The sequence below is a fragment of the Protopterus annectens genome, chromosome 1.part0 (genome assembly GCF_019279795.1).
Source record: "Protopterus annectens isolate FY-2018-M chromosome 1.part0, PAN1.0, whole genome shotgun sequence".
In the NCBI taxonomy this organism is placed as follows: Eukaryota; Metazoa; Chordata; order Ceratodontiformes; family Protopteridae; genus Protopterus; species Protopterus annectens.
The window spans coordinates 1,605,024,025-1,605,045,753 of NC_056725.1; positions in this window are offsets into that span (position 1 = coordinate 1,605,024,025).

Here is a 21,729-nt window from a genome sequence, read left to right on the forward strand (position 1 = left end):
ATGAGTTGGAGTTGATGAGAGGGACATGAATGCTCATATTGCTATAGATATATAGAACAGGCTATTAGGATTGCATGGGCTTACATGGGTGGGATAAAAGGAAAAAAGATGGACAAGCAGTTTTAGATCTATCTAGCAAATGGCTTAATGGTGGCCAACACATAATTCACCAGGAGAAAGTCACAAGATCAGATACAAGAGTGACAAACAAGCAATGCAGGTGGAAATGGCATTGGGGTAGAACCAGGGATTGCAAAGTCATTCCCAGTGAAACAGTCAGCCCAGAGCATAAACTGCTGATTGATCAGTTAGCTGCAAGCAATGGTCATAAAATGCTCTAAGGTCAACAGAGATTAGACTGAAGACCAGGTAGTTCACTAGAGTGAAAGCACAAGAGTTCAAGGAAAGACTCAGGGCCCTAGCACCTCAGGAGGAAGAAGAAGAAGAAGAAGAAGAAGAAGAAGAAGAAGAAGAAGAAGAAGAAGAAGAAGAAGAAGAAGAAGAAGAAGAAGAAGAAGAAGAAGAAGAAGAAGAAGAAGAAGAAGAAATATGTGGCATTGAAAAGAATGATAACCTCTCAAAACAACATGTTTGAAGACTATATACAGCAGATATGCAGCCAAGCCAGGTTTAGAAATAAAGGAAATAAAGAAGACTGGTGATGGAATGCAGAAGTCCAGTAAGTTTTCCAAAGGAAAAAAAAAGTGCAGGAAAGATGGGAGATAGAAAAGATGGACCATGTTAAGAAGAATACTGATTGCCTGATAAAGAGGCTAAGAGAGCCATCACAACAGGAATGAACAAGGTATCAAAGGCACTCTACCAGCTTCTGGAAAGTGACTCAGCAGATGGTACAATGAAATTATCAGGTTGCAAGTCAAAGAAAGAAAAGTAAAGAAGATAACCATCAGACAGTACTCATAAAGGATGCCATAAAAACTTGTTCACCAGTCCATTCAACATTAAAGACAGATGGAAGGAGTACTCCCAGCAGTGTCTGAATGAAAAAGAATCCACAGTAGCTGTACTGCCTAATAGACAGTCTACAATAAAAGAGGAAGAACAGCCTACCTAATAGAAGTAACAGCACTAAGGAAAAGTGATGACTGGTAAATCACTGGAACCACCACGAAGTAAAAATTGAACAAATAGTTTATTTAGAGAGAAGAACAAGCGCTTTCACGCACTTTGCTAGTGCGCTTCATCAGGTTACATTAAACAGGGCTGATCCTTATCCTTATATACAAAATAACCACCCTAATTAGCAAATGATTTAAACAATCAAGCAAATTGATGCACACTAATAAGACTTATCTCCATTTTGAGTAATCATAGAGATTGATGCTTGCTCTAGTTATATCCAACTTGGTCAAAAGTAATATAGATATATGTATATAGTATAATTACTTTCAATTTAAAATCACTTTATCTCAAAACAAGAATATTTTTAATAAAAACCCTACTTCCGAATACAAATCAAAATAAAAGCATTGTCATGAATTAATCAGCATAAATTACATCATTCCATCTCCACCATATATGGATTAAAAATTCACTCAAAAAGCAAGTATGGATTGCAAAAGGCAAAATATGTACATCAAATAAACCATATGAACCTGTGTAAAATGAGCATACATATATAAACAATATGCAAGGATCTGACAGGATGAACAGAAGAGGGGGAGGGGAAGGGGGAAGGAAAGGGAGGGGCAGGGGGGGAGGGAAGGGCTAGCAGGGGAAAGGGGAGAGGGGAGGGGAGGGGAGAGGGTAAAGAGAAAAAGAGGAAGAGGGAAAGGGGAGGGAGAGGGGGGGGAAGGGAAGAAGGAAAACAAAACAGAAGAAACAAAAGCAAAAACAGGAAACCCTAACTGGGGAAATAGGGAAAAACACCTGTAATCAACAAAACTACAAGAGCATCTCATAACAAACCTAAATATAGGAATCAATCATGAATAAATTAAGAATGTTAGTTATAATATATATATGAAAACATTTATTGTTTACAAAAGTGCAGGTCTAATACTAAGGGCCGAATTCAAACCAGGCTCTATATGAGCCCTGAGGTTTAAAATCCACTTTAGTTCATTCAATTCATGAGCCCCTACTAGGTCCCCTTCCCTTCTATTTGGATGTAGAATCTGTAAAATCCTAAACTTAAATACATGAGCTGGAAATAATTGGCAGTGTTTGGCCAAAGCATTGTTGGTATTTGCTTTTCTTATATCGTACATATGGTTATAAACGCGATCCTTAAGTCTCTAAAGAGGCTAAGAGAGCCATCACAACAGGAATGAACAAGGTATCAAAGGCACTCTACCAGCTTCTGGAAAGTGACTCAGCAGATGGTACAATGAAATTATCAGGTTGCAAGTCAAAGAAAGAAAAGTAAAGAAGATAACCATCAGACAGTACTCATAAAGGATGCCATAAAAACTTGTTCACCAGTCCATTCAACATTAAAGACAGATGGAAGGAGTACTCCCAGCAGTGTCTGAATGAAAAAGAATCCACAGTAGCTGTACTGCCTAATAGACAGTCTACAATAAAAGAGGAAGAACAGCCTACCTAATAGAAGTAACAGCACTAAGGAAAAGTAAATCAGGGAAGGCGGCAGGCTCAGATGAAGTTATAGCAGATATGGTCAAGATGTTGGGTGAGTTATAGAAGAAATAATTCTGAAAGTAGTCAGTGCTATGAAGAAAAATGTGTACAACAAAAACCTGAAGAATAAACATTTTAGTGCCAGCATTTAAAAACAAAGAGGACGTTCACAACTGTGGGCAGTACAGAGGTATCAAACTTCTGTCACACTGTATAAGTTCTGATAAGAAAGAGTAATAAACAAATACCCAAAGAAGATTAAATGAGATGGGAGATGAACTGTTCAGATTCAGCTCAAGATGCACCACAGCTGATCCAATGTTTGCAGTAACATAAATAGTGAAGAAGAAGAAGGAGAACAGGAAAGAATCCAAATGGACATTCCTAGACTTGGAGAAAGCATATGATGAGGTCCCAAGAAAGCTGCTTTGGGCAGTCCTGAGATTGCATGAACTCCCAGAAACATTGGTAGCATTAGTGCAGGCTATGTACAAGAACCCAAGGACACAAGTTTGTGTAGAGAAAGGGTTCCACTAGGAGTGGATGTGGATTAGGTTCAGCTCTGAACCCACTGCTGTTCATACTGGTGAGGGACTATGTTAGCAAACAGGTAAGAGGGCACAGAGGAGCAAAGCTGCTTTATGCAGATGATGTGACACTACAAGCAATCTCTGAACAGGAACTTCAGGTAATAATGAGGGAATGGAATGCAAAACTCTAATCACATGAGATGAAATGGAGTACAGACAAGACAGTTGTCGTGGCAGCAAATGGTGGGAAATCAGAAGAAACTGAAAATTGTGATAGAAGGGAAACTAGCAAAAAGGTTTAACAGTTTCAAGTACCTTAGGGGTATGGTTGAGGATAATGAATGTCTGAATGAGGAAGTCAATGCTAGAATTAGAGGAGCTACAGCCAAGTGGCACATAATGTTAGGGTAATTGTATAACACAGGAATCCTAAATAAGCTGAAAAGCAGAAACAGTGATAGTGCCAGTACTCTATATGGTACAGAAACCTGGGCAGTGAAGGCAAAGTAGTTGATAAAAATAGATGTGATGGAGATGACGTACTTGAGATGTGTGATATGATGCACACTGTGGGACAGATGAAGAAACGATGACATCAAAGCAAAAGACAAAGTAGCTCCAATTGTGGAAAATGTCAAAGAGAACAAACTAATGTGGTATGTGCAGTGTTGGAAGGCAAAAGGAAGATATGGGGAGACATGAAGAAGGCAAAAGGGAAAAAAACATCCATCAAAGAGATGGATGGATTGTTGTGATAGAAGAACCATGACAGTCAGGCATGAATACTGAAGAAGATAGAAGGATGGCACTAAATCGAGAGACACAGCAACAGCTGACATGACACCCCAATCCCATGTAGAAAATGACAAAAAGGGAGTTGGTGATGATGATGTTGATTTTTCAGCTGGATAGGCTGACTTTACATAGCTTTCAAATAGTATAGGCTTGGCATGTTAGCTATAAGAAAGTAGTGGACTATGTCCTCAGTCCCATTTTTAAAGTATGCCAGTGTAGTATAATGGAACTGTTGTAGTGTTCTGTCCATACTGCCTTAGCTGTTGTTGTAGGGACAAGATCCCTTGTGGAAAATGCATGCTGTAGGACTACTGTTAGCTGGTTACTCTTTTAAACAAAGCTGTTTATTGTCTCATATTATTTTTAGTCTGATATTCTGTACAATACTGAGTGGGTGTTTACAGAAAGAGCTGCTTAATAGATGATGCATGGTTGGTACAGGATCAGACTGTGGTTGCATGGGCTGGATCAAATGTTACACTTTTTTGTTTTCCTTGTCCTTTTGGCAGGCTACTATTTGCTGATCTGTCAAGACTCAGTATAACCGCTATCCCTGCAGATGGTGTGTTGTGAATTTTTCTGTTTTGCTTGTTGCTTTTGGACTAGTTAGGTGTAGGATGTTCTACATAATGGGCACCATATGTGGCTAAAGGCTCACTTTACACTCTTGAAGTTAATTGCATTGCATTGGAAGTTAAGGGGACTGAGGACCCCATATAAATGAAGAATGACACTAAACCGCCTTAGATGGGATACATCTAGTGCTGGATTTTACATGAAAGTAAACTCACTAAACAAAATATGTCTTTTTTTTTTTTTTGAATAAATGAGAGGGGTGGGAAACATCTAACTATGCTACCTCAGCCAGAAGGGGAAGATTTATAAAGTTAAACAGGGACCTAGGAGAATGTAATTTAAGGGCAATACAGGTATTAATCTGAGTGCCTTTAAAGTGGACTGACAATGGATGATAACTGTCTAGAGGTACCAGTAAACATGTTCAGACTGAGAAAAATTCTGAATGTTGTCACTGATATATCAAATTTAATCACCGTAAATGTTAATGAAGGAATGCATGGATATATTGGAATTGCTATATATGTATATATATATATATATATATATATATATATATAAATCTGTCTTTGTAAATTAAAAAATATATAAAAAAGACACGTGGTGGGAGTTCTGTTGCTCTCTTCAAGCAGATGAAGAAGATGGATTAGTCAGTTTGCATGGAACATATAAGGAAAATGTTGACTTTCTGAATTTAATGTCAATTGAGGTAAAAGAGGTTGGGAAATCATTTACACTGGAAGCCTATCTTAATGCAGTTCCAGATCCAGGAATAATAAGTTACCCTGAAGAAAGGTCTGCTCTCCCAAAGCTTCAAGTCTCATTTCTCTCATGTTATCTAAAGGATAATCATGAAAATATGGAGGTTCATACATTCAATTGTAACTGACTATACTGTTTATAACCAATCCAGAGGACTGATAAGTAGACATGACTTGAAGGGTTTTCATGGAATGTTATTATTATTATTATTAGAAATCTGTTCAGTCCCAGTGTGAGACCGATGTGTCTCTTATATTAACAGGATTAGGTGCAAAGTCGTAATATGTGGTCACCATAGCCCTCAACCTCTTGGAGCAAAAAATCTTGACAAATCCAAAGATAATGGGGGGGACAAAGCCCCAAAAATAGAGACAGATTTTAAATATTGCTCTTATAAACTTAGAACATTTCTAGAATAAAAGTTTTTATGTTACCATGCATTTTCTAAAGCATATGAAGTCAGAAACTCAAATGCCTGTCATTATTTAGTGAAGTCAATCCACGCTGATTTTCCACAAACTCCAGAAAAATACAAATGTTATGAGGAGTAGACCAAAAATATGAGTCAAAAACCTGGACATTCTGTGAAAATCTGGACATTAGAAAGGTATGGTGATCACTAGTACTCAAATGGTGGGTGATTATGGAGAAGATTGATCAATGAACTAAACAGTACTGGGGATGCTGACAGTCAGGAAGCTTTTAACTTGCAAATGAAAGAATGGGTACAAGACAGAAAAGGATTAGGAATGAGACCTCTATGAAACATAATTTTAATCCCAATATCCATAGAGAGACAGAGAGAGAGAGAGAGAGAGAGAGAGAGAGAGAGAAAGCAGTTGTAAAAAGCCTATAAAGCTGCTAAGTATTGTAGGGAGGACTTACACAGGGGGATGGATGTTAAGAGACAGTTTAGGGCAACTAAATACTAGCATCTCTATGACTGCTGGAGCTAATACAGACTATTCCACTAAGTAAAGGGAGCCACATTACCAAAATTACTTATAACTTTTTTTTTGAGAGAGCAGTGTACAATGGATTATTATGAGTTTTAAACATGATCAGGGGGTGCAGTCACAGACAGATCCAGTTATTAAAAGGCTGGAATCATGTTTTCAAGATATTTTCCCCATGGTGTTTGATCTCCTTCCAGTAGAAGCTCAAGTCAGACATGACAACATACTCTTTCCTCAGAGAATAATGGATGCATTGGACTTTTCGAATAGGGGGTATCCCATAGCGGAAATGACCAAAGACATAAACTGTCTGACCCCTGATAAAGCAACAGAGATGGACGGGCTGTGCTGAACAGTTTTATGAATTCCTGTAGCTTTGTAGACCTTGGCCATTAGAATTATATCATCATGTTAGAGTATATAATTTTTTTACTTCTTTCAATAAGCACTACAACTTTTATTCTACTTGTGAAGAAGGGGAAGCTGGCTGGTGGACATTGTGGCTATAGACATGCTACTACTGTTGGATGTCAAAATCTTAGGTAGGATTCTAGACTCATTCTTACACTCTTGTCTACCTTCTCTCAGTCATATGATCAAGCAAAGCTTTGAAAAAAGAAGGGGGGGGGGTTAGGCTAGATCCGATCAGGCTATGAACCAGCATCTGTCAACTAACAGTTCAATGGAATGAACCATAGTTGGCTTTATTCATTGACTTTCACAAGGTCTTTGACTTTGTTTAGTGGAATTTCTAACATGATATTCAGTAACATTTTAGTATTAGGAGGTGAAATTGCCTGACTTGGGTCAAGAGACCTTAGACAAAGTCCATGCTCATGCTGAATGTTAATGATACCCTTTCTTACCCATTTTTGGAAGACAAGAATGCCCACTGTATTCACTGTTATATACACTATGAGCAGAGGTCTTAAGTGAAATTAAAAGGGAACACCCAGCCTTTGGCTTAAAGTTAAGATATGTGGAATTTCTCATATTGAGATTATTCACAAATGACTGTGTCATTTGTCGGTGACATCTGCAGGAAAACTTGCTTGTAGTAACCAACCTACTAGAATATCACAATCTGAAATGAGGCATAATTACACCAAATGTTCCCTGTTTCTCATGGAAAACAGAATGGAAAGAATAAGCTGAAGAGTTCAGCCTTTTTGTCAGCAGCTGAACTTATATATTTGGAAGTCACAAACTATTGAGGAACAAAGATGAGGTAAACAAAAAGATAATGGTCCCTTTCCCAGAATCTGCAAAACATTCACTTGTAAAAGAGAAGTGCCCAGACCTTTCTCTCTCCTTTAGAGTCAAGACAATGAAAATGACTGTCTTACCCAAATATACCTTCTTGTGTAGAAATGTCCCTAAGTCCTGTCTATGTGAGCAGGTAAACAAGCTACAAAGAAGGCTGCTATACTTTATTTGTGACACGAAGTATCCTCATATTTAATTACAGAAGCTGCTGCGCTCAACTCAGACTGGAAGCTGTCAATACTAAATTTATAACTGTAATGCTTACCTTTATATCTAAATTCAACTTATTAGATCCAGACAGCATCTATAACTTACCTGACTGCAGGTGAAAATACTTGTAAAGATTTGAGATATTAGAGGACTGGAACATAAATTACTTTGTTGATATACTAGGCTTACTATTCTTATAGGATGTCAGTCAGATTAAGGACCTTGGGACAGGATAAAGGTAAATGCTAAGAAAATTACCATTTTGATAAAAATAGTTTGTTGAAGTAGACATGGTATTGTGGAGAGACCTCCTCCTTCCTGGTACATTAAGCATTTGATACTGTGTCCCACAAACTCTTCTCTCCAAACTCACCCACTTTAATCTCTCCTCCTCTACTCTATCTTGGTTCTCGTCATACCTATCAGATACAGCTCAATCAGTCAAATGGCTCTCCACAATCTCACCTTTCCTCCCTGTTCAAACCGGTATGCCTCAAGACTCCGTCTTTGGCCCACTATTTTTTAACATCTTTACTAATAATCTCTACCACTCATGCCCCACCTCTAAACTCATACAATATGCTGAGGACTTGACCATCATCTCAACCTCTGACAATAAACCCCATCTACTCACCCTCACTCAAGACACCCTGCACTGTGTTAAAAGATGGCTCACCTCTAACCAACTGCTACTACAATCCAAAAAAACAAAACTACTTATCTTTCTCCCAAAGTCCCTACAACACCAAAAAAAACACCTTCTCAGTCTGTTCCCTAAGCAACACTACTTTTAACGTTGAATCTCACACTAAACTTCTCAGAGTCTACATAGATGACGAACTCAAGTTTGACATCCACATTTATAACTGCAATAAAAAACACACCAAAAACTAGGATCACTATAAAGAAATAAAGACTTCTTAAGACAAGAATCTAGATTGTCTCTAGCTCAAGCCTACCTACTGCCTACCCTACTATACGTTGCCCCAATCTACACTAACCTGCAAAAAAACTTGTCAACCAAACTCGAGCTTACCTACAACAAAATTGCTAGATTTGTCACTAACCTTCCATATCACTCACACAACTGCCTCGCCTTACAAAAACTCCACTGGTTAGAACTCCACAATCAACTATTATTACCTCAACTCCTTCTGACACATATCATCCATCAACCAACAGCCTGTCCTTCTCTAGCAACCATCATCTCCCTTTATATCCCTAATTGGGAACTTCGTAGCTCTGACCAGCACCTCCTTCAAATCACCAAACCTAATAAAGCTATAGGAAAAATGCTTTATAGTCACTCAGTTAGCACCTCTTGGAACCAACTCCCTCTCCAAATCAGAACTATCCAAAACCCATCTAATTTCAAACCCCACTCAAAACTATTGATTTCTCATTTCATCTTCATGTGCTTGTAAGAAACACGATCGCTTATTTCTATGTTTAACTTTTTTGTTTGTTTTGCCTTGCCATACATCGTAAGAAAAAAACGATTATCTATTTATGCAGGATGCTAGCTCCTCTTGCGTGCATATTTTAAATGCTGTATTTGATTGCCTGTGTAAATACCTTATTGATTGTACAAATCCGTTACTGTAATGGGAGCTTTTTCTCCCCAGATCTCTGTAGTTATCTATCTATGTAGTATGCTACCTTCTCTTGGTTGCATATTTTAAATGCTATATTTGACTGTATATGTAAATACCCTTTTGATTGTAAAAATGCTTTACTGTAATCGGAGGTTTTGTCCTCGGGTCTCTGCTGAAAAAGGGCACTTGCCCAGCCAGACCAACCTGGTTAACAACTGCCTAATAAATAAATAAATAAAATAAATACATTTTCTGAATTCTCAGCAGTCATGATGGACATTGTCTGTGTAGATTGCAATACTTTCAGCAGCTCAATCTTCTGAAAGCTTACAGCTTTATTCCCTATGTCAGCACGGGGATGGTGAATATTCTTAGGAATTTGATCTCATATGCTTATAACAATTACTGAGTTATAGCTGGGGAAATTGTTTCACTCATTGACATCATAACAGTTTCCGCTGTTTTGAACTATAAAGTAGCCAATAACATTTTCTTGTTCCATGAAACCAAACAGTGCTACAAAAAGCCTTGTTTTCTTGAATAGGAAATCAAGTGGGTGTAGGTCTCATGCACTGGCTCAGAGGCAAGGTTTATCAAACTGTACTTTCCATTAATTACTATTAGGCAGTGACATTGCATGCACAGTCTTTTATTAAGATACCTGCTGCAGTGTATGGGCTGCAAAATTCAGAGATGACATTTTTAATAGCCATGTTGGAAGTGAGGAGTTTACTAAAAAGATGTAATTTTAAGGTTTCATGTCATCCTCTAAACATCATACAGTATAATTGCATCTTTTTAGTGAGGACTTCACTAAAAAGATGCAGTTATAAGGTGTGATGTTTAGAGGATGACATCAGCAGATCAATGAAGGTCACAGAGAATGTCATTTACAAGGAACTAATCGGTTATGGACAATGATAAAGACAAGTACAACAGGATAAGACAAACATAATATGCAAAGATTAGCTATCACAGTACAAAGTTTAGGAAAAAGTTACCCGAGTATACTGTGATGAGGCAGCAGCCTTCCTTTATAAGCTGTCATCACTGATAGCATACATACTACCTCTCAAGTCTCAACTTAATTTTTCAAGAATTCTGGGGGGAAAAAACGTAACGTGCTGGGGGGGGGGGAGCAAATGCCCCAAAACCATTACTCTATTTCACTTAAATGTTGATATTATAACAGGATTTGCATTGATGTGCATTTTATGAAAATGATAAAGTACATAGCTCCGATGTTTGGCATTATTGTTTGGCTGTACTCATCAGTATTTTGCCAGAAAACCAATGTTTTAATGAAGTGTAAGCCAAAAATATAACTCAGAATCAGGTATATTCTGTAAAATCAGGAACACTTGAGAGGTATACCTTATAGTTATAAACACACTGTCCTATTACCACTGGCCAAAAAGTCTTCCCCAGCCACAGACAATGACTACTATCCAATAGCTAACCTGTAACAAATAACAAAAATAAAAGAGAATAACATCTATGAACATATAATTGAATACACAAGTATGATATCCTCTGTGACCATGCTTGCCTTCTACAGCTCAGAAAACTGGATTACGTCATCCAGATAAATATTTAACTATACATACAATATTAATAGGCCCCTCAGGGTTTGGTACTTGGACCACTCTTTTTCACTCCTCAGAACCACCTTACTTTGGATCTCTCACAGACTAATTGCATCATTTTTGCTGAAGACATAGTGCTCCTCAATCCGATGAAAACTATACCACTCTTGCCAATGTTTTACAAGGCTACTTTAAATCTACATGGAATTTGCTCCATAACATAACATAACAACAAGCAATCTTTTTAAATGTATTCAACCTCATGCCTTTACTATAACTTTCTTAAAAAAAAATCTAAGGACATTACTGATATCAAATAAACCATCTTCAAAGGCATTAATATATATATTATATTAAAGGGTTTATATTAGTTGATCGGACTTCCAAAAGTTCGACCGTCATATGGTCGGCATTATGTGATCGAATTTTGAAAGTTCAAATATTTTAATGGAGATCTCCATACAGCACGGAATGGGAATATTTCCCTTTTCTGCACTGTAGTGCTATCTTGGAGTTGGTATATTTAAAGATTGGGGTGTGGGGGGTGCAGGCCCTCACATGGGGGGTACAGGGGGGCTTGCTCCCTTGCTTAAAACGTTCAGGTAGGTTGTGTAGTTTATTATTTTTTTATTAGATGTTCAAACTTTTAAAAGTTCGATCATATTGTGTCGACCATATGACGGTCGAACATTTGGAAGTTGGATCATCTAGTATAGACCCATATTAAATCATACATTTCATAGGTTCATAGGTTGGTACTAGGCTATCGGCCCTAGGGCCTATACAAGCCTAGCCATAACAATTCCCTGGATATTTCTTCCTAAAATATTTACTTCCCTGGACCACTGTCTAGCTGGTCGACTGGCATGATCCTCATGCTGAATTTCCTATCTCCCATCCAATTATCAAGGTTCCTTTTGAAGAGGGTCAAGGAGGTGCTCTGCTTGACATGTATGGGCAGTCTATTCCAGAGTATGGGAGTCTCTGGGTCAGGAACCTATCCCTCCAGCATGTTTTGTTTATTGTGATGACAAGGTTTAGATCCCTGGAGCATGTGGCTCTGAGGGATTGGGATTTCTTTAAGTGGAGCATGTCCAGCAGCTCAGGGTTTGACATGGCCTTGAATGTTAAACAGTGACTGCCTCTGAGTAGACAAGATGCCACAGAGTATAGCTGGAATTTTTTTAGACAGTCAGCATATGGCATCTGCTTTAGGCCTGTAATTCTTTTAGTGATGTATTTCTGTGGCCTTTCCAGTTGTTGCAGATGTCTTGTGAGGTACATACCAAACGGGGCATTATACTCTATAATGGGTCTAATGAGGGATGAGTACAGTGGGACAATGACCTCCTTTTTTTGGATGAAAGGCCCTTAGTAATGAGGTGTGCCACACAGAAGGATTTCCTGTCTGTTGTGGTGATGTGGTTATTGAAGGTGAGACGACTGTCCACCTGTGCCCCTGAGTCTCTCATCACACTTTCGATGTTTAGTGTACTGCCACCTATGTGGAAATTCATGGGTACATGTTTTTTTCCAAAGTGGATAACTATACATTTCTTGGCATTAAGCTTGAGCTCATGGCACTGGCATCAGGCATCTGTTTCTGTAAGGTCCTTTTGCAGAATGTCCACATCATTTGGGGATTCAATAATGGCTCCCAGTTTGCAGTCATCTGCAAACTTTGTTAGCCAGAGTCCATTAGTGTTGGCCAGTACTTCAGAGAAGTAGATGCCAAACAAGAGTCGTCCCAGGACTGAACCCTGAGGTACTCCACTTGTCACTTGTCTGGAGCTGGATTTGGAGTTGGCTACTTTTACAGTCTGGGTTCTGTCAGTAAGCCAGTTGGCAACCCATCGAGTGATGTAGGGATTTATGTCCAGCTTAGTAAGTTTATCTATGATTCCAGAGTGGAGGATGGCATTGAAGGCCTTGGCGAGGTCCAGATAAGCTGTGTGGGCCACCTTACCCTCGTCCACAGCTCTGGAGACAGATTCAAAGAAGTCAATCAGGTTCAGGAGACAAGATTGGCCCTTCACAAACCCAAACTGGGTGGGGTCCAGTGTTTGAAGGTTGCCAATGTCATTGTTTATAAGTTCCATGATAATGCATTCCATGCCCTTGCAGATCAGGCTCATCAGACTGATGGGACGGTAGTTTCTGGGATCCAAGGTGGATCCTCCCTTGTGGAGTGGGATAATTGTAGCTGTATGCCACTCAGTGGGCACGAAGCCTGAGGTGAGGCTATGATTAAACATGACACTTTGGTGAGGTGTCAGTTAATTTTGTAGTTCATGTAGTACACAGCCTGGGATGTCATCTGGTCCCATGGGTGCTGTATTCTTAGCTTTGGAGAGTGTGGTTTCTACCTGTGTGGCCATGATTACTGGAATTTGGCAATCTTTTGGTATTGTGATGGGCCCTTAGGGGGTGAGAGGGGGGTGAAGTTGTCACTAAATTGATCTGCCAGGATATTGGCAATATCCTTGGGATCAGTATATTTAATGCCATTCTGTTTTAGCTCAGAGCAGATCTGAGCATTGCCATTTTGATTCTTGACATAACTATAGAATGCCTTGTGGTTGTCTTTGGAATCTTCGGCAATTTTATTTTCGTAACTAGCTTTTGAGGATTTTATGAGGGATCTCAGCTTCTGACTGAGGCTGGTGAGGGAGCTTTTTGCATCCTGGGATTTTCCTCTTTTCTGCAACAGTTTCTTCCTCCTGTTGTATACTTTGTTTATAGCAGGGGACCACCAGATTGACTTCCTTTTTTTGGAGGAGAGTATCTTGGTTCTATTTGGGATGGCACTATTCATGCACGAGTGGATGTGCTCGTACAGTGCCTTAGTGTAGGATTCTGCAGTCGAACTTTCAGATCCCTTCTGCATGGGTGTCATGAAGTTTGTCACTTCTGACTTCAGTAGCATGAAGTTGGCTTTGGAGAAGTATTTTAAAGAGGTTTCCTTACTGGGGGGGGGGTGTGGATGTCAGGGGTGATTTGCTTATGGTCAGACCTGACCAATGAGGGGATGACCACTGGTGTGGAGCATCTATCTCCCATGTTGGTAATGACCAGGTCTAGGATTTAGGAGCCCCTGGTGGGACAATGGATTAGTTGATCCAGGGCTTTGGAATTTATGAATTCCAAGAATCATTGGGAAAAGGAGTTGGTACGCGAGTAGTTTTCCCATTTAGTGATAGGGTAGTTGAAATCATCCAATATTAGGGTGTTTGGTTGTATCTTAATATTTTCCAGTATGTTTAGAAAGGTGTAGTGAGAATTTTGGGGGTGGGGGATTTGTAGCAAGCTACAGTTTGGATTGCAGTCTTACCTAGTTTTAGTTGCACCTGGAGAATTTCAGATGCATTGTGGTGGGCAACTAGCCTGCTGGTGTGAATATCCTTGGTGAATATGGACACTCCTCCACCTTTAGTGTTTCAGTCTTGGTTTTGTGGCTGAAAAGTGTGGTAAGAGTAGTAGCCTGGTATTGCAGGGCTGCTCTCTGGAGCCTTGAACCAAGTCTCAGTTACTGCACAGATATCGATGTTCTCCATTTTTAGGAGTGCCTCGAGAGAGTGCATTTTGAGGTTTAGACTTCTATTATTGAGTAGCATTACCTTCAGATTTTGCATGCTTGTATCTGTTACAGTGTTGGTTTTGTCCTTTGAACCTTGCCTAAAAAAGGCACTATAGAGGTGGCAAGAGCTTTAGCCAGTAACCTGAATCTCAGGGGAGACAGGTGCAGACCATCTCTGGCAAATCATTGTGGTTTGTCGATCATGTATTCCCAGTCAGACAGATACTGGATCCCCTTTGAATGACACCAGAAGCTTAACCAATTGTTGATGTCAGTCATTTTGTCCTTATACTGTGGTATCATTCTGGGCGAAGGCAGTATGCTACTCAGGGCTAGGGTCATAGAACTTCATTTCTAATACAATTGTTGGAATTTTGTCTCTCTCACAACTACTTCTGCTTTAATAAAGATTTTTTTCTCCAAATCAAAGGAACGGCTATGGGGGCTGCTTTCGCGCCCTCATATGCCATCCTATATATGGATTTTTTTGAGAAGTTATATATTTATTCAACTTCCTTTTATCAGAAAAATGTAATTTTTTACAAGCGATTTATTGATGACCTCATATTAATATGTAGGGGTGAAATTTTTGAATTTTTTGAATTTTTTGAAGAGTTAAATAATAATGTTCATGGTTTAAAATTTTCTCATGAAATTGATAGAAATAAAATTAATTTTTTAGATATAACTTTATTTCATGAAGATGGGGAAAATAGGATATAGACCTTATAGGAAAGAAACTTCTGTAAACATGTTTCTACATGCAGAAAGCATGCATCCTGGACATTTAATTTGGTCTCTTCCTTCTGGTGAATTTCAAAGGATTTACAATCACACTAGTGATGTTAATGAAAGACAATTAGAATTAAGTAAAGTTGAATCTAGGTTATCTAAGAGAGGTTATAGTCATGACCATTTATTACTTTCAAAAAACAAGATATTAGGAATTGGAAATTATTTTATGCATGAACATCACCATAAAATTGTACATAAAGATCCAGGTGCATCGATAATAGAAAAAAGTAATAACATTACTAGGAGGGGAACAAATAAAGATGTCATAAAAACTAGTGAACCCAATTTATTTTTCGTCACTAAATATTCCCCTGTATCTAATGAAGTATGCAATATTATAAGAAATTATTGGTATTTGATTTGTGAGGATGAAAATATAGGTGCAATTTTTCCTAAACACATAACTTTTTCTTTTAAAAGAGGAAAAAACTTAAAAGAGATACTGAATTGTAACTCCTTTAATAATATTAAAAAGTCTAGTAGTGGTAATATTGAAGGCACCTTCCCATGTGATCAATGCAGTGTTTGTAGTAGGATTATTAATACAACTAACATCAATGGAGTGTCTTTTAAAGCTAGACACTTTTTCAATTGTAAATCAACAGGAGTAGTTTATATATTGGGCTGTTCATGTCCCAATATGTGGTATATAGGTCAAACAAAAAGGATGGTTAGAGTTCGAGTTTTGGAACATATAAAAGATATTAGAAATAAAAATGAATATAGTCCAGTGGCCAAGCACTTTTTGGAGAAACATAAGAGTGATCACAGTAGTTTGAAATTTTGTGTGTTGGGTAAACCCTTTTGTAAAAATGGGGGTCGATTGGTTTATAAGTTGCTTGAACTAGAGACCAGGATGATCCTTAAATTTAATACGTTGAAGCCATATGGTCTTAATCTAGAATTAAGTATATAATATCCATTAATCTAGTTAGCTTAGATTTTTATATAGATTAATCTAGGTAGTGTTGATACATTTGGTTATATAGGTTATTTGTTCAGACTTTTGGACCTATGAGGAATTAATTTGCTAGTCATTTGATTTATTAGATAGTAGTAATAATAATTTATAGAATAGCTATTAAATGTCATTTTGACATTTTTATTTAGCAATTTGGTAGTTACTTAATTTTTTTCTTCAATGTACATTATGTCAAAAAATCTTTTGGACATTATTACATATATATATATATATATATCTTACATGAATTTACAAATATTTATATTAATAATATATTAGTTCAATAATATCATGTAGTTTTTTGACAATATTCTATTTTAAATAAATTTGTCAGTTTTGTATGTTTAAATACTGGTAGAGCACTTTAAATGTGTTTAAAAATGTTATAATTGATTGATTGGTGCTGATTAACTTTAATTAAACTTGTATAAATAATAGTTAACAGCACCGAGTATTTTGTGATCCATTTGAAGGCGAAAGGCCGAGGTACCAGATCGAAATAAACGTTTTACTGGCATGGTGCTAGTGGTTGTGTGTTTCGTTACAATTTTGCTGCTATTCTAGTGTTTTGGACTAGGGTCATAGCTGCCTGGGCCACATGATCCAAGAGCTCTTCCATGTCTCTTTTCATGTAGTCCAGGGAGGTACTCCAGCATGGACAATGACAGAGTTGTATTTGTACTTGTTGTGGAGTGACTTGAGTGCATGCATTATGTGGCATATCCTGGCACCTGAAAGGCAGCTGACTGTAATTTTCTCCTTGTTCAGTCTGGTGAGTGGGACATCAGTGTGCCTGACTATAGAGTCACCTATGACTAAAGTGCTGGGTACATTGTCTAACCTTAGGGGCTGTTGTTGGGTGGCACACTGGTGTTGTGAGCTAAGTGTCTCTTTGGTTGTGACTGGTGTTTGTTTGCGTTTCCGCTTCAGAGGTGCTTGTTGCTTGGGCAGGTTAATGTTAAGGGCCTATGCATATGTGGGTTTAGTGTTGCTATGTGTGGGTGTTGATGGTGTGGGTTTTGAAGGGCTATGTGTTGCTTGAGGTGTATTGCAGATGTTAACCTTTTCCTCTTGATTGTCTAGCACAATCTTGGCCAGAGAGAGCTTTGCTTCCAGTTTGGCTATGTAAGTGCATCTCTCGCAGGTTGTAGTGTTGGGTGGTAGGAGGAGAGGATTGTCTGTATACATGAGGCAGTTACCGCATTTCCCCAGTATGCCCAGATTCACCAAGTGGACAGGAGAAATCATCGGAAGCTGACCCTTGGACATGCCTGTTTAGGTGCTTTTTTTGTAAAGTATGAGAGCTGTTTTCCCTTACCTTTGCAAGGCACTTTGCAATTATAGGCTGTTTAGTGCCTACAATTAATTTCTCCTTATTGACAAGGAGAGAAGTGCTTGTATCAGTTTCAGGCTTCCTAGTGCTTTCCAGCAGGTTCTAGAACAAGTGCTAGTCACAAGGGTTCAGATTTTAGTGCTACTACTGAGAAACCAGAAAGTTATAAGGGAAATTTGAAGAGCAGACTTTTTGGCACCTGGAATAGTTTAACTGTAGCCTCACGGTGCTGCACGATGCGAAAAATGTGCAAACACACATGTTTTTCAGCCAGAAAGTTGAAAGGGATAGAAATCAGCCCAAAAAGGCTAATAAAATTACAATTTCAGAGCTGGTAACCATTCCTCTAGTGTTAGATAGGCAGTACAATCCTCACCACTCCCACTGGTACGCAGTAGGACTTCCCACTACCACAGCAAGGTATGGAAAACTCTGAACACAGAAAATAAAGTCCTGAGACAAGCAAAGCCTGGGAGCTGGACTGGCTGGGAAAGGTGGGAAACGAGCCAACAATATAGTATTTTTTTTTGGTTAAAACAGGCTAAACAATGCAATAATACAGTAAATAAACACAGAAAAGTTTAACACACTTGAGTGTATAGTCCTAAACAGTAAATGCAATTATAACTCTACAAAATTAGCAATTTAAAACTTGTTAAATGAAGCAAGGCAAGTGCAGAACTGAAAAAACGATTTAAGAGGCAGTAATACAGCAGAATAAGTAGCTAGTCTACATGTACAGAGAAGTCTATATATACAGAAAAGCAGCTAAAACACACAAACAATTCAGATGCAGTGCAACCTAGAGCACTTGAGTTGTAGCAATATTAAGGCAAATACAGTTATAATAAATGCTCTAAAATATACTCTATATGATATCTATATATACTCAAAATGCTTGAGAAGCACTCAAGGAGATTCAGGCAATTTTTTATTTATTTTAAAGGAGGAACAGGAGTCCTTCTCAAATGTTCTGTCTGTATTAGGTAGAATGAGCTAATGACACTAGACTGGGAGGAGTGTCCCAGATCAAATTTTCAGTAGGGGCGGGCAACTGCATAGCCACCAAGTACTAAAGCTATTAGCCTACACTCTTTAGACAGTAAACACTACAGAAATCTTTATGACAGCAGTGAGCCACAAAATGAAAGTTTTTAAACAGATAAAGGAGCAAAGAGACTCTACAGAATGCTTTTAACTGTAAACAAATCATTTATTTACCCATGCAGATTAGTTAATAGCAATACAATGCTGTAAAAACAATGCAGCAGGCAATAAAAAGTGCTATATATAAATTGCTGGGAAACAATAATATAAATAAGCCAAAAAAAATGGATACTTATATATCTCAGATCAGAGTTGTAGACAATGCCCCTTCTCCACTCTGCTCAGTGTGTATAGACAGAAATCCTCTCAAAGTTAGGGCTTAAATACCAGAAGATACAACCTTAGACAACTGTTTTTTTTAAAAGTACACAAGAACCAGCCCCCACTAGCCAGCAGCCAATTAACACAATCCAGCCAGAAAGATAAAGAAAGGCTTCTGCTAATTCAAGATGGCTTGTTCATGTGGTTTGAACAATCACTGTAAAGACAAACAGGCCCAGAGCCAGCAAATCTGAACTAGGACAATACTAAAGTTATTAGCCTACACTCTTTAGACAGTAAACACTACAGAAATCTTTATGTCAGCAGTGAGCCACAAAATGAAAGTTTTTAAACAGATAAAGGAGCAAAGAGACTCTACAGAATGCTTTTAACTGCAAACTAATCAGTTACCCGTGCAGATTAGTTAATAGTAATAAAATGCAGTAACAACTATGCTGCAGACAATAAAAAGTGCTATATATAAATTGCTAGAAACAATAATCAGTATAAATAAGCCAAAAAAACAGGATACTTATAAATCTCAGATCAGAGTTGTAGTCAATGCCCCTCCTCCACTCTGCTCAGTGTGTATAGACAGAAATCCTCTCAAAGTTAGGGCTTAAATACCAGAAGATACAACCTTAGACAACACATATCACAATTCTCCATTTTAAACATCCCTCAATCAACATTTTGAGTACAATTAAATAAAAAGGCAAATCTTCCAAATCAACTTAAAGTATATCCCTTTTAAGACACTATATTATGCACAAGTCACAACTGTGCATAATGTGTACCTAATTCCACTTGAAAAGCTACTTATTTCCCACCATGTTCCTCTATATACAATGCATGTAGCTTAGACACTTTAGATGTTTCGTATTTTCTGGAATGGTTATTTCTCTAGTCAGTTACTGGGCATTATTAGATAAAGAATTAAACTCATGTGCCATTATGAAGATATCATGCCCTGGAAATTTGCTATCTTTTATATTCCACCCAAGAAACTCAATTTTATAGACCTATTTATTTTTATGTTTGTAAAAATCTATATTACCAAACCTGTCGTGATCTTTAATTGTTACAATTTTAAGGTTTTTAAGGCTATGGCTATAAATGTAATTGAAGCCTGAAAAGATTTATCATATTCTTATATATAGAAATCTCCTTTATCAGAGTGCTGGACAAATGTTCTAGGCATGATCATCTAAATATTCACAGTTTTGTCATGTATGCTTGTTATTATTTGTATGCATAGTCATTTCCTTTTAAATTTTTACTGGTCTGGCTTACACTAGACTACACTCGACTTTAGTGTATCATTTGCATCACAAATATGAAGTTTATCTTTTATATTACTAAGTAGAGGGACTGAACTAAATCTGGTTTACTTAAATACAGATTATTTTCAGTATTTGTAAATATTGTAAATAATTTTACACAGTTCATTTTAAATTGTCACCTGCTTATTTATAGTCTGTGATAGCTTAAATAATGTGACCCCCCCTTTATGTATTTTATATATTTTTAAGTTCAATAAAACATTATTTGAGAAAAACAAACACAGTCATGGTAGCTGGTACTCCACAGAACCACAGGTACACACATCCTACTATTATCAAACCCCCCTCAGGAAAAAACAGTTCTATGTACCAAGAAACACGATTACCTAGACATCGTCCTTAACTCTCATCTCCTTCTCCACTCACACCATACCTCTCAAACTTGAAACATCAAAAATCTGGACAAATGCCAATGAAAAATAGGTACAATTCTGTACACTGATGAACATAAAATCTGCATACATCATTATGTGACCCCACTCCAGTGGAATTGTGGGATACCACCTTTCAAACATAAACTGTAGAACAGACAACCAAAATATGGCCCCAGCCCAGACCCTGTAGTAAATGGTAACCATTTTTTTAATGTGTAGTAATGTTGTTCACTGGGTAGAGAGAAGATGATGAAAGTTAGGATTTTGTTTTTGGTGATTTGCAGTAAGTGGGTTTTGTGGTAAAAGTAGGAAGTTTAATGGTAGTCAATATTCTAATCTTAGCAAAAGAATATTATAGTTTGCTAGGACCTCCAAAAGTCATTCTCTGTGGCCTACTGATCAGTGGCATAGCTAGAGTTTGTGCCACCCAGGGCTGTCTGAGTTTGCTGCCCTTCACCCCTCACAAAATCATGGTTGAATGGGGCCCCCTCCCATACACAGCCCTCTTCCCTGCAGCCATTCCACTGTCTCACTACTTGGCTATTTCTGCCCATTTACCATAAACACTGTAATGTGCATACTTCTTTACCTCTACAATAGTTATTTGGATTTTATTTAAAACTTTTATTTTACATTTTATAGCACAAACAATAATAGGCATCTGATAAACAATGCAATAAGTCTCACAATGAAAATAGACTTAGCATTAAAACTTTTCTTCCTTTGAAACTCACATTCACTGAAACAGCAAGGAAACCCACATTCAAAGAAAATGCATCTGGCCAGTGGTGGATAAAGGTTACCTTTCAGCTGTTTTCAATTCATAGGCCCATTGCACAAGAAACATACATGTATTATTCTTTGATACACCTTCCTGATTGTATTAAATTATATCCTTGTATGATACAGCACACTTGTTAGTTCACATTTTAAATTTACTGTTTTGAACATTTTTCCAGTAAACAATGAAACAAAATGCATGAACCAATAATGACAACACTGCCCAATTCAGAACATTTCTATCATAAAAGTCTACTCAAACTTCTACAATCCACCAGAATCAATAAATATGCAGAACTTCTGCAGAAGTAAAATTCTTCT